General features: G+C 41.0%; 1 protein-coding gene across 3 annotated transcripts in view; it reads right to left on the reverse strand.

Annotated features, from left to right (window-relative positions):
- LOC106815228 (transcription initiation factor TFIID subunit 8-like) overlaps nucleotides 1-4,413 on the reverse strand; it is an 18,029-nt gene that overhangs the window by 2,718 nt on the left and 10,898 nt on the right. Inside the window, exon 1 of one of the 3 annotated variants that reach the window (XM_014819657.1) lies at nucleotides 2,064-2,101. The exons of the other annotated variants lie outside the window; for them this stretch is intronic. The gene's annotated coding sequence lies outside the window, so the exon portion shown is untranslated. Of the gene's footprint in view, nucleotides 1-2,063; nucleotides 2,102-4,413 lie in introns of those variants that run through there. 3 annotated transcript variants of the gene reach the window in all.

Below are 4,413 nucleotides of genomic sequence, written 5' to 3' on the forward strand. Positions count from 1 at the left end.
CTGGCTTTCTTGAAAACAACATTCTCCTTTTCCTCGAAAAAATTCTTTTCCTTTGTTACTCTCTTCTGTGTGTCCTTCTCTGTGTCCCCCTTCTGTGTATCCTTCTCGCTCTCCTGGTGTTTGTCCTTCTCAGCCTCCGTCTGTTTGTCCTCGGTCTTTTCCTCAGTTGCGACGTCATTCTCCCCCTGAACAAACACAGTAGATGGTAGAAACTGGCTCCGGTCAACAGCCGACTTGTTTAGAGGGTATATTCCTGCCTTCCGAAAGGAGCTCTGTAGGTTTTCGGCGGACAAGGCACGGGTGTAGGACCGGCAAGCAAGGTCGCAGATGCTGAATCTGGAGATAGATGAAGATGAGTGGGAACGCATGAATTTATGACACTCATTCTGATAAATTCTCTGGAATGGGCCAAAACAACCAACATCAAGAGGCTGGAGCACATGACTTGTGTGTGCAGGCAATACAAATAAAATCAAATTCTGTTCCTTGGCCCATTCAATGAGACTTAGAGAAATGTGAGATTTGTGCCCATCATACAGTAGCAGCACTGGTTCCTCCGGAGATCGGACCTGAACAAACTTCAGGAAGTGTTCATCCAAGTATTTCTGGAAAATCACAGAATTGGACCAGCCCGAGTCTGAAACAGTACCATCAGCTCCTGGTGTCTTGCCCTCCATCAACTCGTCACGCATGCGCTTGCCAGGGAAAATGAAGTAGGGCGGTATGCTCTGGCCAACTGCATTTCCACATCCTAGAACAGTTACTGTGGTTCGGTTTCCCGAGGTGACAGCACATGGTACAGTTCCAGCGGCAGTGACAATATTGGGTGGTTTATGATCCATCGAAAGGCCCTTCTCATCAACATTATAAATTCTCTCAGGCTTCTCAGTGAGATTGTACTTCAAAATAATATCCTCCAAAGTATCAAAATACTGACTCACACAGTCCTCCGATGTTGCACGTGCTCTCTGAAGTGCCAGCCCTCTTGGTTTCTTGAGGTCCAATTCCGGCCATCTGTTCATGAAATTGTAGAACCATTGAAAGCTGAGAGGATGCTCTTTATCACGTTTTCCCAAATCATATGCATAATCACTGGCAATGTTCAAAACCTCAGCCCGACTATATCCATAACCCACGCTGGCCAAAACTTTCAGGTGGTCAACAAGTCGGACCTCTTCCTCTTGTGTGAACAGTGGCGGTGGTCCAGATGCAGTGGTATCAATATCCACTCTGCCTTTAACCCTGTCACGCAATGTGGACTCTGGTACGCCAAAGATCCTCGCAGCTCTTTTAATAGCCATTCCGTCTTCAATGATGCTGCGGTAAGCCTTTGTCACAGTATCAGGTGAATATCTTGTCCGATAACTTGGTGGTGGTTTTGACTGGAATGAAAACCTTTTTTTTATTCATTTGCCTCAGAATGTTTTTTTTTTCAATTTAACATTTAGTATTTAGTTATTTATCAATTATCATTCATCTATTTATTATTTAATTATTTATTTTGCATTGAGCATTTATTGATCATCTAGTAATTATTTATTTTATGTATAGAAATTGGTATTTTGCGTCTACAGGCACCTACATGTAAATGGTATGCTTGTTTCATTCATCGACGTTATGTGTATTTTGTATAAGAAATCGTTTCGGTTCATTGCCATTTCGTATTTTTTGGTTACCCGGGCAATTCATTTCGAACACGTAACCGGAAGCGTCTATGGATACCGAAATGATTGGCGTTTAGAGTGAATTTTTCCGAGCCGTATTTCTTTTTCTGCAGACTTTTTATAAATGGACAAAAATGGACTTAGTGGGCAGGGGGTATTTATGTATCTTTTGGCAAAACATCAGTAAAATCTTACTTTTTTCAACTTGATACGAAGCATTTTCGTTCAGATAGTCGTGACTGTGTCTTGTCTGTCAAATCTCCCGAGTTGTGACGTCACCATCCAAAAATCTCTCGTGACATTCCATTTTCAAGATGGGGCGCGGAAACAGATGAGCGCGGAATAACATGACGGTAATGATAGTAGTAGTAGGCCTAGGCGGCCCAACGTCCTGCTTACCAGATTCAAAGGGATGATGCACAAAATTAATGTTACATGCCCACTATTATTATAGCCCAATCGGAAAACCCATTCGACTCTTCCCGTCATGCCTAGAAAACAGTATAGCGCTATCTATGAGCGCTATTCTCTGAATGGTCCGAGGGTACCCGAATGATTATGGTGGAGCCATGCTAAAAAGCGCCACCTATTGGACAAAAATACTACTATTATACCACTAAAAATTATGTTATGTCACTTATGTGTATTTTTATTATATGATTCATTATTAATTACACTATTAATTACTAATTACTAATTACACTATTGTTTATTAAGTACACTATTAATTACTAATTACAATTTTTAGTGGAGCTCTCCATCATGCCTCTTAAGGGTGTGATTTTTTAATGGAGCTCTCCATCATGCCTCTTAAGGGTGTGATTATGGAGCGTGAAAAGTCCCCCTATGGTGTTCTAGGGGCGTCATTAGTATCCTCCTGTACTTTTCAAATCTGAAAGCCTGTCAGCACATGTACATGTACATTTAAATTTGCGTACAGTATTTTGATAGGCCAAGGTTCAATCTTTCTTAAAAGTAATTGACTTCTGTTTAGAACATTTCGAAATAAGTGAATCCATGCAAGATCGTAGGAGGGACACGGCAGAAATGTCACGTTCGGTAGAATATGTGTTCGACTCAAAATATCGCAATACAGGCTGAATTTCCCTCTGAGCATCAAGTGATGGGGGCGGAATCTCTACCGCTAATATACTGCTAAATACTACTGTTATTACATAGGACTCGCGTGGATGTGCTGTGTATGTTACCATAGAAACTGAACAACCGTAACCGACCAACACGTACTCGATGGCGGTATAACAAGTGTATTTTCAATGCATTTATATAGGATTGTACATAGCCATAATGCTGGCGGTTGGCGATTAACGAGGGGCAGTATTACGAGGTTAAATTACCTACAAATAGACACAAATGATCTATACATTGGGATTTCCTGGCGATAAGTGAGATTGGCGGTATTATGAAAGGCAGTATAACGAGGTTTTACTGTATATCGCAACATCTGGGATTACGAAATGCGATAGCCACACATGAGTCTATCTCTTTGTTGATAGCAGGTTTACGTTATCGCATAGATCTATTAGTAGTATTAGCACATAGAACATAGGGCTATAGAACATTCTATTACGAATGCTAGGGACCAACTTATTCACGGGTTAATACTCACGGCTATAAAACGTCTGTGGTAGGCAATTAATGCCTCTTATCCGAAGTGAATATGTCTTAATTTACATCAGCTACTCAAATTTAACCTCTAACTATCGTTGAAATGGTCTGCTTGCGGTATTTCTTGTGAACGAACATTATTTACGAACTTCAAACGGGCATTTTTGGTGGCGCTGCAGCAGCGCCAGTCATCGGGTTGGTCCCTAGCATTCGTAATAGAATTTAATATAGCCCTGCAGCAACTTTACGCGGGCTATAGTACTAGAGCTACGTGATACCTAGCTCCAAGAAACGGTCTTGCTAGGATTAGAAGACCTAGTGTAGACAATCAGTCGACAATCAGCCTGTATAGACAGTCAGTCGCACAGCCTCGTCGGGCTAGGTAACACCTAGCTCTAGAACTATAGCCCTTCGCTCTGCCGTAAGCCTCCTGCGGCAGAGTGAAGGGCTATATAGTTCTAGAGTTAGGTGACACCTGACATTTGACAACACTACACTCAGACACTCATGCCACTCAACACTCAGACGCTCGACAGACACTCAGACACTTAGCAGACTGTCAGACACTCAACAGACACTCCGACATTCAACACTCGTGTCCGAAGCTGGTAATTTCGACCCAAAAAGTTTTACTAATTTTGACCCATTTTGGTAATCTCGACCCACCAGGCTAAGAAAGGGTGGCACTTAAAGGGATCGTTTACTCTAGGTTCTAGGGTTATTTTCAGTTAATTTAGGTTAAAATTATGCTACATAAAAAGTTTCATGGTTCAATCACCATTAGAAATATTATTAAAAAATGTTTTAAAACTAACGACTACAGTTTGATTACAACGACGGTGGGGCCACTCAAAGCGCACGATCTGATGAATTGCGCAAAACCACTTTTCATCCAAGGGATACAGACCGAGGGTGTTTCTTATTTATTAATTTAAAAGCAAAAGGATTGTAATATCTTATAAACGACATATAGTTTCAGTTATAATATGGATAAATTTGCCCTAAAATGAATATCGTTCGGTTAAATAGCATTAATGGTATAGGTAATCATATAGGTATAAATATAATTGCACTTTTGTGATAAGCCCTCGGTCTGTAACGTGCAAAATAAATTGTCAAATAC

Source organism: Priapulus caudatus, unplaced genomic scaffold (assembly GCF_000485595.1).
Source record: "Priapulus caudatus unplaced genomic scaffold, Priapulus_caudatus-5.0.1 Scaffold1069, whole genome shotgun sequence".
NCBI lineage: Eukaryota > Metazoa > Priapulida > Priapulimorpha > Priapulimorphida > Priapulidae > Priapulus > Priapulus caudatus.